The sequence below is a fragment of the Glycine soja genome, chromosome 2, assembly GCF_004193775.1.
Source record: "Glycine soja cultivar W05 chromosome 2, ASM419377v2, whole genome shotgun sequence".
Taxonomy (NCBI): Eukaryota; Viridiplantae; Streptophyta; class Magnoliopsida; order Fabales; family Fabaceae; genus Glycine; species Glycine soja.
Genome location: NC_041003.1, coordinates 30,728,866 through 30,741,755, shown reverse-complemented (window position 1 = coordinate 30,741,755; position 12,890 = coordinate 30,728,866). Strand labels below are relative to the sequence as shown.

At 33.0% G+C, this 12,890-nt stretch overlaps 1 pseudogene; it reads right to left on the bottom strand.

Annotated features, from left to right (window-relative positions):
- Positions 1 to 5,699: 5,699 nt before the first annotated feature.
- On the bottom strand, positions 5,700 to 11,844 carry LOC114392401 (annotated as a pseudogene).
- Positions 11,845 to 12,890: the final 1,046 nt, after the last annotated feature.

The window sequence follows — 12,890 nt, the reverse complement described above, 5'->3', positions numbered from 1 at the left end:
AATACATATCACCTAGAGATTAATCAAACTCCCTCTCAATTTTGGAATACTTAATGATTCCTTCTTGTATAATTTTACGAAATAAAATATGATTATATTTCAAAAATAAAAACACACATTTACGCCTTTCAAAAATAAAAACGCTATTAAATGCTTCCTCTGTGTTGTGTTGCTGCAAGCTACATGTATGTTGTTGCATGGTTAATTATTATGTTCAACCTATTATCTATGTTGTTTCTATGTTTTGAACTGTTGTGCAGTTTTCCTGCTGTGTTACTACTCTTTTGTGCTAGAACTAAGTTGCATAGAGAAGTAATAAGAAATGTTTAACAGAAGAAATGCTTGTTCCAATGGGTGGTCGATACAATCTGAATCAAGACATTTAATGTTGTCTCAACATTGGAAACAGATACTCCCGAGTCAATGGAACTACTATTAATAGCTTCTAACCATACTCATAAAATGAGGCTAGAAACTAAATAAACCTTTTGAAACATAAAAATAAAAAATTTGCTCCCAAGGACTAAAACATAAAATTTATATGTATAGGGAATAAAATAAAAAGTTTGTACAAATACTGGAACAAAATAGTTAATTAAACCTTTTGAAAACTACAAGTGAAATGAATAAATCCTAAAACTTATCCTAATAATAGTAGTTTTATAAGGGTCCAAATAATCGTTTGGTATTTTTGTTTTGAAAGTCACTAATAATTATAATTGTTTTAGAAAGTAGAAGGCACGCTCGGGCACGGAGGAAGAGAGACCATAAACGTCGTGCTCAGAACCAAGTTTGAAGAGAAAACGTTGATCTGATTCCGAATTTGCAAATTAGAATAGGAAGCATTTCTATGTCAAGAGACATTCATAACCATATTACTTAGGATTATGTGTGAAGGTGGGTGGGGTCTATCTGCAATTATAACTATGTAATGGAGGACTTTGAATAGAAGATTTTTTTTAATTAACTACTAAAAGAATTTTGAAGACTGGTGTACATTTTTTACTTTGATAGCTGATGCAGCACCATATGACATTGATAGGTATATTATTTTATTTTCCCTTTTGCTTATATATTTCTTTTTAACTCTATGTGCTCTTCTATGTGATTATTATATTCCTGAGTCTATGATGTACAAGTTGTATAGCAGAAATCTCTTTACTCAATAGTCAATCCTCATCCTCATCCTCAAGGGACAAAATATAAATAAGTTTTGGCATTTTCTATTAGTTGCCTCTAGACATATGCTATAGATATCATGCATTTTTGGTCACTATAAGAGCAGATAAGTCTAGAATTTTGTCTAATAGTGTATAACTAAATAATGTTTGTTTGATTCTGTTATAATATTTATTCTTCAAATGTTCTGTTCTATCAAATATCTATCATGGGAATGAAGTCATTTAAACAAGAAAGCAAATGTTTCTTCTTTTAACAGTAATGATGCCAATACCATGGGATATTTTGGTCAACTCAAGCTAATGTGGTTATGTTAGCTGCACTGAAAGCTTCTTTTATTCTCCCCGTCCAATGACTTTTTGATTACACCGGAGGAGTTTTCAAAAGATAATGATACAACTCCTGCCGTGAACGAAAATTAAAACCATTATATCTTGAAAAGACACCATGAATTTTTTAAACATTCCAGACAAAAGAAGCGCTTACAGGTTCTTTTTATGTTATCACTCTTATCACCTTATATCGTGGTCCCGGGGAATGATGTGAACCATTTAACAAATGTTGGCATTTATTTATTAGATTTTTTTATGCAGTTATGCACAAAGTTCAAGCAAAGCATACCAATATTGAAGCATGTTTTTCTTTATCATAGTAGGACTTGTATATTTGCAATTATACAGTTATTTAAAGATTTTTCAATTCATAATTTGAAAAACTAAATTCACTGCTGGAATCTTCTTACCAGGATGATGTGTACTCCATAATCACTGAGAAATGTAAAATGTATCCTAAGTGTACACTATGCATACTTAAACTTGACACTAAGGATTGTAACTGTTGTAATGAAGTTATACAAGATCCAACTCTAATTTCATCTGTCATTCACAAGTGCTCCAGAAAAATTTCCTTGTTTTTTTGTTTTCTTTGTTGGATTTTTGGTATTCCTGTCACAATCTTACTTTTTCCAACTAACCTTCCCAATAGGAAGGGTATCTGCAGTTACACTGAGAGACTGAGACTTCTCTTATATTGATTGTGTTAGCAGGTACTAAGTATCTGGGGTCTTCACTACAGAACAAACCCATGTTTCCCTTTCAAGACATATTTCAAAGCAGCATCCTTGAACCCCATCAACAAATAACCAAAATGCCAAATAAACCAATTCCCTTGAACCCCCAGAAAATCATACAGTTCAAGAAATTTAAATAGATTTGTTTCTCTATTTCTCTTTGATGCATATTCACAAACATATGGTGCTCACAATCTATCTCAACTCCAAATCCATTCAATTCACACCCACCAACATATCAAAATCACGGAAACAAAATAGAAAACGAAACATAAATAAAAAAATCAAGCAACCCTTATAACTACAAAAATGAAATCAAAATCAAACAAACATAAACTTTGAAAAAAGAAAAAAAAAAACAGAGATAACGAGGGAGAGAGGAACTTACCAAGAGGAAGAAAAGCCACGGAGAAGGAGTGGTAACTCGTGACGCTGCTGAGAGGGAAAGAGAGAGAGCTTGTGATGATGTGTGTTGAGAGGGAGAGAGAGCTCGTAGGGAGAGAGAGCTCGTCTGCAGTGTGCGATGAGATAGAGGGAGAGCGCGTGGTTTGTGCTGAGAGAGAAAGGGAATTTTAATTTCTTTGCTTTTTAATGAGAATTTTAAATTTTCTCAAATTAATATATTAAAATACTTTATAAAAATGACAGCATTTTAATTACTTTTAAAATACCCCATCCAAACATATTAGATTATTGAAAGGCAATTTAATATCTCTGTTAAAATACTTTACCTGATTAAATTTCCCCATCCAAACAGAGGGTAAAAGAATATAAAATTTGAAATTTTTTTTCAGAGATGTTTACTCTACCTCACGTTCTTGCTCGCAACACTTTATCGCTCAACACTCACAACTAGGAGTGATCAAAGTTTTTACGGCCGATATTGACATAAGTTATTTTTCACTGACGTTAGTCGATGTTTTTTCGGTTAGAATTTTTTTATATGATGTCAACCAAAGTTATTTTTTGCCGATATCGACTAAGATTTTTTTTAGATGATGTTGGTTAGGGTTATTTTCTCACTGACGTCAGTCATGTGAAATTTTTGCTAGCGTCGGCCAAGGATTTTTTTAGTCGTTGTCATCTAGGTTTTTTCAGTTGATGTTGACCAATGATTTTTTTTTTCTACTGACATCGGTCATAACTTTTGAGTAGACATCTATTAGGATTTTTCAACTGACGTCAACTAGATTTTTCCAGCCAACATCAGCCAAAGCTATTTTTTAGCCAATATCGGCTAGGGTTATTTTTTAGCCGATGTTAGCTAGGGTGTTTTGGCTGATGTCAACTAAATTTTCTTAGCCGACGCAGGTTAGGATTTTTTTGCTAACATCGACTAGGGTTTTCTAACTGACATTAGCCAGAGCTATTTCTTAATTACATTAGCTAAACTTTTTTGTTGATGTTGGTTAGAGTTTTTTCTGCTAACACCAGCTTGATATTTTTGACTGACATTGGGCATTACTATTTTTAGTCAACATCGACTAGGTTCTTACAGTTGACATCCACTAGAATTTTTTGGGTCAACATCAGTCAGAGCTATTTTTTAGCCAACATCAATCACGACTATTTTATAGCCGATGTTGGGTAGGGTTTTTTGTCCAACATTGGTCAAGGCTATTTTTTAGCCAACTTCGACTAAGGATTTTTCGATCAACGTTGACTAATGATGTTTTTCAACCGACATCGGGTAGGTTCTATTGGTCGGCATCGACCAAGCTATTTTTTAGTTGATATTGGATAGATTTTTTTGTCACCACCTGTTAGGATTTTTTAGGCCGACGTTGGCTAATAATAGTCTTGATCAATGTCGTTTGAAAAGACCCTAGCAGATGTCGGTCAAACAAACCCTAGCCAACATCGGCTGAAAAATAAACTCAACCAACGTTAACCAAAAAATAACCCCGACTGACGTCAGCTGACAAATATTCCTGTCATACTTTGACAAAAAAAAACCTATTTGATGTCGATCGAAAAATAACTTTGGTTGATGTCGTTTTAAAAACATCACTGTTTGTGGTCAGACAAAATAATCCTTGTTAAAATTATCAATATTTTATATTTATAAATTATTAAAAATTGAGAATATTTTTTAATTAATATTTTAAAATTAGATTGTGTTTATTTTCTATAAAGTTTAATATTAAAATTTCATCTATTTAAAATATGAAATTAAAATTTTGTATATGAAGGAAATTGAATTGCTCTATCCAAACAAATAATTTAAAATGGAAGAAATTTAAATTGATTAATCCAAACAAAACATTTGAAAAATGAAGAAAATTAAAATTAAAGTAATTCAAATTTTAAGCATTTCAAATTCTTTGAAATTTTAAAATTCTTGATCCAAACACAAGATTAAAGTTTGAATTGGTGGTAAATGGAACAGAATGGATCATAATATAATGGAGCGGAATGGATTAAAATGAAATGGATCTAAAATACCATTGAATTATTTGGGTAATTTTTATTAAAATAGCAAATATATTACTTCATCGTTTGGGAAAAAAACAGAATAGAATAAATTATAACTTTTCAATGTTTCGTATTACTCGAATTATGACCTTATTCTCTGTATTATACCTTTGCTTATTGGTGTTCTCAAGTTCATGGCTGACGCCCCTACTACATCTTTAAAAAATGTCGAAGGTGGAAGAAAACACCAATTATTATTTCTTGCACAAAATAAAATTAGTTTGGAAATTTCCTTGTGACTACTATTTCAAGCCCCCCTTTATTTTTTGTTTCAAATTAGTGCAAAAGCTGCAATGTGCACTTCATGTCGGTACTGACAATATCACATGTTAATCTCACCATTGCCAAATCACACGGCTGAAAAAATTAATTAAAGAATGCATGTAAATCCCAAGAGAACAAATCCAACACCTTCCAAACCAGATTATAACGTGAAGTAACATTGGGAAAATGTACTGTACTAACAGCAAGAGAAAGGAGAAAGTTCAACTGTTCAAGGCACGAATGTGAAGCAAAGTACCCAAAAAACGGGAGAGAAGAAAAACTTGGAACAAGTGAAGAGTGGACGATTATACAAAAATAAGATTAAATTAAATATTTTATAAATTAATAAATTTGGATTCCATCCTCTGCACCCCAAATTGAGGAGGAAGAAAAAAGAACTAAATAGTGGAATCGATGAGATCCATTTGTTGCCTTCTATTCTTCCATCCTCTCATCCTTATTTTTATAAACCAAACAATGGTATAATTTTTTCATCCACTCCACACTCCACCCTCTACGTGATTTAACTATTAAGAGTAAAACGACGACATCCAGGAACACAAAAAATAGTTGGACGTTGAACAATGGGGGAATTCTGTCAAGTGCCTAACATTGTCGTGGATCAATACTTGTACGAGATATCTCATCAGCAAAAGCATAAAATTCATGCACATATGATAATTTGTAAAAATGCCATCCATAACAAATAATCTACTGCCCCTTTTACGTATGTGAAAAGGAAAAAAAAAACAATTAGCTTAGAGATTAATCAAACTTTAATGTGCATTTGTTGATAACAACATGAATAGAACTGATCTACATTTTACAACCCCCTCTTTATTTTTTCTTTTGACGAAGGGCCACAGGAATCAACCAACATATTAGGTAAACAACAGAGGCGACAAGTATCACTACAATTGGAAAAACAATATCTTCACAATTTGCAAAACAATCTCTTGTGCCTGTGCAATGTCCCTGTCACAATGGAGACTCCTTCCACGGTAATCAATTAAGGCCTTCAACAATAGCCCTTCTGAATTCACCATGGGGCAGAAAGAAGAGACATGCCCACCTGTGACCCATCTCACCTCAGAACCTGGCCAGGCTTTCTGAAGTTCAAGGACCGAGTGTTTCGGGATGTATCCATCATCCTGCAGCCAATGTTAACAAGGGTTTAAGAGTAAGTGCCCAAAACCTTCTTTTCACAACATAAATACTTGAAACATCCACAAGAGAAGTAAAAGGGGACATGGGATTAAGAGTGTGTTTGAGCTTATGTATAGCTTATTTAGACTTATAACACAAGTACTTGTGCAAGTGTTTGGGAGAGCTTATGAAAAATAGTTTATGATATGTCCATAAGCTGTTTTCAGTTTATTTCAATAAGCTCTACATAATAACTTATGAAAACAACTTACAACTTATATGAAAATAGTTTTACCCTATTTCCTTTTCAGTTATAGAAACAATTTATACATAAGTGTTTGTTTGATTTGACTGATTTCAGCAAATATATTGTAACTGTATTTTCAAACTGGAAAGGGTAGAATTAGAAATGCAGAGGCCTTGTGCCTTATTATGCAAAGAACAATTTGGAAGGTACAAAGTATGTAACGCATGACAGTTTGAGAAGGGCTCAACAAAGTCATTATGAGTTGCAGTAAAACTGATACATTCGAGATGCAGACTTTTTAATGCAGGCAAGTACATAGATTTTGGACATACTATCACATACAGGTCATACACAGAACAAAGCTTAAGGGGTGTCAATGATTCACAGTCACAGCAATGGATTGAAGACAGAATCAAACCTGGCTGTTCCGGTTAAATCTATATGCATTGTCAACGGTTGGATATCATGAAACACAGCATATTTCATGACCATATCTAGGACTTCAGCCACATTTGGACTCATCATAACAATATCAAGTAGGGAATAAGGGTGATCTCGACTAGACAGAATCCAAGTCGAGATCACCCTTATTCCCTACTTGATATTGTTATTATGAGTCTTAATCTTGTTATTATGAGCCTGAATGAGGTGTTTCATGATGTCCAGCAGTTGACAGTGCATATAGATTTAACCAGCACACCCACTTTTGATTCCCTCCCTATAATCTTTTGTTGTGAGTTGTTGACACCACTTAAGCTTTGAGCTTATTTATAGCCTACATAAGCTGTTTTCAGCCTATTTCAATAAGCTCTCCAGTTTGACAACAAATCATCACAAGTGTCCAAAAAACCATCAAAATGGAAAAGTAATGCAAACAAACAAATATTTGAAGCCAATTCATAGTATGACTCAATGCATATTCACAAGGGGATATTGGGATCTGGAACTTACAGTGGCAGAAACAAAAACAGCATTGGGGATATTGGGATCTGAAACTTACAGTGGCAGAAACAAAAATAACAGCATTGGGGATTTTGGGAATTGGAAAACATGTCACTTCTGTTAGAGATAATACATTTCGTAGCCGCTCTCTCACTTCCTCAAGAGTCATTTCAGCCTTCTGAGTTGCAAGATCCCCTCTCAGTGCCTCCCAGGCAGTTCCATACTTCAAAATCCCCTCACGGAATGCCACAGCAGCAGAATGTGGGGACAGAAAAGGGAAGGTTGCAACAGGCGTTGGGTGAAGTGATCCAACCATTGCAGCATGTACTCCTCCTGAGTTTATTAATAATATATAAATTAAGTTATATGATCAGAGAAGCCACATGGTTCTAAAAGTTAAAAACTAATTTGTTTGGTTATCGACTTACCAGTTCCCACTGATAGGGTGATCGATCAGTGTTTTTGACATCTAAAAGTCTAAATTGAGACTTAGTTCAAGCAAACACTAGTTTTTCTCATGGTATATTAAAATTGAAAAATACTGCAGCATGATCAGTTAAAGAGGAAAAATCACATCAAATATTTGGAGTTCTAACAAGAATTTAGAATGTGTCCTACCCATACTAAGTCCACAAATCCCCATCTTGCTAAAACCTGCCTCAGAGTACATCCAGTGTAAAAGGCCACGTGACTCTTCAATGGTTGCTCTTCCTAATAGAAGCAAGTCACTAACACAAAAGTTTTGCACCACGCTGCAGCATTGGATGTCTTTGTCCATAGAAGGGACTGTATTTGCAAGTATATCATGGATAAATAGCTTATATTAAATGAATACTTGAAAAGAAAAGGGAGAAAAAAACCGCTTTTGGTTTCAGAATAAGAACATACAGAATTTGACCCTGACCTCTCAAGTACCATGGTTGCGATATTTTCCTTTAACAATGGTCCACCAAGACGCAATCTCCTTTCAAATGTGTGATCCCCAGTTCCTGCAGATAAACAGGAAAAAAAGAACTTTTTAAACCAAATGAGGAATTGCAGAAGACATAATCACACCTGGTGAGAAGCTTAATCTTTTGGTTTTGTGTGAAAGTAGTTCTCAAACAATCAATAACATAAACCCAAAAGCTGTATCAGTAAAAGCAACATAAACAAAGGAATGGATCATTCATAGTTTTCCTGTAATTCCAGAAAACATAGTAGCATTTCCCAAACTCATGATTGCTGAATATTTTTCCCAAGTGTAAAATTCTATGACAAGATGCTTTGCTGGACAAGAGCCACGTATGAATTTAATGTAACATCCTAAACCAGATTAATCTAATGCTAATAAACAGGGCTTTAATAGCATATGGTGGCAGTGGCTGCTACAATTGTATCACAGGGTGCTTACAATTCGCAAATCACATTGGCCCACATCAACCCAGTATCAATATGTAATGAAACCACAACTGTAATTTAAAACCCTATTAAAAGCAATCCATCAGATTAACATTAATTGCATGATAAGCTGGGCTTTGTGAGGAGTATTATAAGACAGGGAAAAAATGGAGGTTCAAAACTAGTAGGTTAAATATAGATTCTATCATTTGTTCAGGGGAGAGGGCAAAACAGAATGTTAAAATAAGGGTTAAGGCTCCTTTAAGTGAGTTTGCCTCTAAAGTAAATAAGTAAAGATGTATGATGTATCCCACCATTGATTTAATTAAAGTGCATTGTGATCTTAACCTACTAAAATTTAGAGACAAATTTCCTTTAGATGAGATTTCTCCTTAAATAAGAGTAGACACCACTCACCATGCGTCTTCCATCCTTTGCTATTTCTTTCAAATATTAAGGTCAACATGAAACAAGCCATGTACAGTTTGAAAAACAACTCTGCAATTTCACCCACAAATGTTATCGTACAAGTGGTTTCAACTCGTATGCAACCTAAACAGGAAAACTAAGTGAACTCAAAACACAATCCTGTCATTTTTTTCAACAAAAACAAATTAAATGAAGGCTATTCTTTTATAATTTTCTCACCTGTTTTTTTTTTTCTTTCTCACATTTTGTCTACCCCAGTCACCATGTGGATGAGATTAGAACTGTGAACCTCCAATCTCTGTTTGCTCTTTGCAACTCAAGAAAAGTAGCAGCAGATTATATCTTAATCCTGAGCATAACAAGGGATGAAATGAAGGAGATTGGAATATGTTGGAAAGAGGAGCATTTAATGATAATTTCCTTTCAAGTAGCTTAGTTAATAGTTAGCTGGGTTCAATGTATCTTAGGAAGTTGTGATATTTTAATTGTTCTCTTGAAAACAGAATTAGTTATTTATTATCCATGTAATCATTCTAATTATAAATAAATCAATCTGCTGGGTGGAAGATTAACCCAGAAAGTTATATTCAAAATAGCTTTGTTTCTCTCACTCTCTTCTTAACAGAATAATATTGGGTTCTATTGTTTGGATTATTTAAATTCAGATGAAATGGAATAGAACCTGATGAAATGCATTTCAATTCATTTCATCCAATTGCCCTATTTTTCTTCCCTTCCAATTCAGCAGGTATGGGATGAAAGAAATATTTTTCTTTCCTATCCATCATAAAAATATCTAAACAATTGAATGAGATCTTTGTTCTATCCCATTCAACTCCATTCCACTTACCGTTAGATATACAGAAATGGTCCAATTGTCCAGAAAATCACAATCCCAACAGAGGAACTAACTACATGAAGACATCGCAACCAATACACCACTGCTCTAAATTCAAGATTGGGCCTTACAAACCAAATTTGTAGGCCCCAATAAACCAAAACCTCACTTGGCACCTATAATTCATAGATGCAATAAACACATTGGATACAATACAAATCTAATACAATAATACAACTATTCTTAAAATATATAAAACACAATACACGCATGACAAATACATACAAATGTACACAAAATTTATAAAAACACAACAAATATAAAATTGCAATTGTGCAAATTCAAACTTTGAGTACATTTCTTGGACATCACTGAAAACAAACTAGAAATTATAAACTGTTGTCATCATAGTGGTATATTGCCCACGAACAAAAATAATGTCACTCTCATTGCCTCCTAAAGGTGACACCTTCCCTGTCCAGTTCACAGGAAACTAGGCTTCTATGTCTCATACTCATTGGCAACAAAATACTACTACTATTAATACTACTACTAATAATAATAGAGTTTGATTTTTATACACGATGTCTAAAGGTTTTATATTGTCAACCAATTAAATATCATCCTACATATGATTTAAAGAAATTATACAAAATCTACAACTTTCAATTACATGGCAATCCATGATTGGATAATAGTGTAAAACATAGTTCTCAGAATCTTGCGTTTCACAATTCAATACAATTCAGCTACCTACCAATTCATATCATAGGATGAATCTTAAATGATTTTGTATCTTATAATATATAAATGAATGAATCCGTGCAATTTTGTATCATTGATACGAATCACACAATTCAACAATTCATTGTTTTTCTTTTCAACTTTTCTTTCACCAATTCTCAAGAAAAAATTGAAAAAGGTCATATAGGCTTAAATTGTTAAATGAAAAGGAATTGAAGGAACACTTCTAAACTTATCCTATTTGATTATTTCACTACTTTCTTCCTCATTCATTCATTCTTTAGATTTTGTTACTATGTATTTGATATTTTCAAAAATTTTGACTGTTGATTTTCTAATCAATACTTATAAGGACACTTTATTCTCTAAACTACAACCCTCACTTTAGAAAGCTTTTGGTGGTGTTTAACACCATCAACTTCCCGGATACATACATGAGGAGAAAAACGGTATCAAATACATATCCAATCCCAATACAGCAATAAAAACCTTATTCCACCAGGTGAGGTCAGCTACACAGATAACTAGACACCATACCATACAGCTCAGTTAAAGACCAAAGTTTCATATACATGCCAAGCAAATACAAATCATCAAGTCGTAAGTCATTCATTCAACAAACTTATAACTTTTCAAATTCAGTATTATGTCAAACGAGTACAACAACATCAACAATGTTTGGGGTTTACGTTTTCAGGTTTAAGGTGTAGGGTACCTGCAAGATGAAGCACGCATGCCATCCTATGAGGGGCCACGCATTTCGGCACGAGGAACGCGACCCTCGCCATGTGGCTCTCGGGGGCAATTCAGCGAGCAGTTGGTAATCACAAGGGGTTCAGAACACCCCTTCTCTCAAGGAAGCCGTTCCGGTCTCCCAGACGGTTCTCCAAATGGGCCGCACCAAAGCGGCCCAATCATCTTCTCCAGCATCTCTAGCTTCGTGCCGCCCCACCCGCGAGAAAAGAATGGCGTGCTTATCCTGCTGCGGTGCATCAACGCGCCGTATATGTGGTCCAGTAAGTAATGAAGCATTCCCAGATTCACCGTCACCATTTCTTCTTTTTCTTTTACCTTTTTACCCACAACTATATATGAATCAAGGTATATGATGAGAATATCAACACCAAGGGGATGTTCACAGGAAAAGAAGGGGGTATATAATTCCAATTTATTTATTCTTTTTTTAAAATCTATCTGGTTATAATAAAATATCATCTTGGGTTTTTTTTTTTTTAATATCTTGGATTATGTTGTCACTATGTCAGTTAGTAAATATGAGAATAAGCAAAAAAAAAACTATATTATCTACATTTATTTTTAATTTCTATATTTAAAAAGAGTTTTTTTATATAAAAAAGAGTTTTTTTAGGGAATTTAAAGAGAGTTATAATACTACTATTAGCTATGATAAGTATTTGATATTTTCATTTTTTTATTATTTTTATTATTTATTTTATATCTTCTTCAAACAAAAAAAAGTAAGATTCAAATAAATAAATAAAAATGTTCGGTTGAATTTGCTTTAGAAAAAATAAGATAGATTTTATGTGAATTTTAAACCAAACTAACAATGGTGAATTTTTTTGAAGGAGTAAAATAGATTTATAGTGTAATCACAAATAATTGTTTGAATTAATTTAAGATATTTAATTTTTTTAATATGCTTTATTATTTATTTTATATCTTCTTCAAAGAAAAAAAAAAGTAAGATTCAAATAAATGAAAAAATTGTCTGGTTGAATTTGCTTTAGAAAAGATAAGATGGATTTTATGTGAATTTTAAATCAAGCTGACAATGGTAAATTTCGTTGAAGGAGTAAAATAGATTTACATTATAATCACAAATAATTGGTTGAATTACTTTAAGATAATTATTTTAAAAGTTAACAAATTTATCATAATGTGTTTTATGATTGAATGACTCTATAAAACTTTTTATATTGTGTATAGTTTTTTTTTTCTCATAATTGAATTGAATAATTTTCTTTATCAAAATTGAAAACTTTATATGTTTTCACAAACTATTCTTATATTCATAATGTAAATCATGCAAGTTTTGATGATGTTAAGAAGAAGAATTTGCTTGATAATGAGTGTCATCATAAAAAAAGGGAATAATGTGAATCATGCATTTTTTTATGATGTCGAAAAGAAATCACTTGATAATGATTGTTATC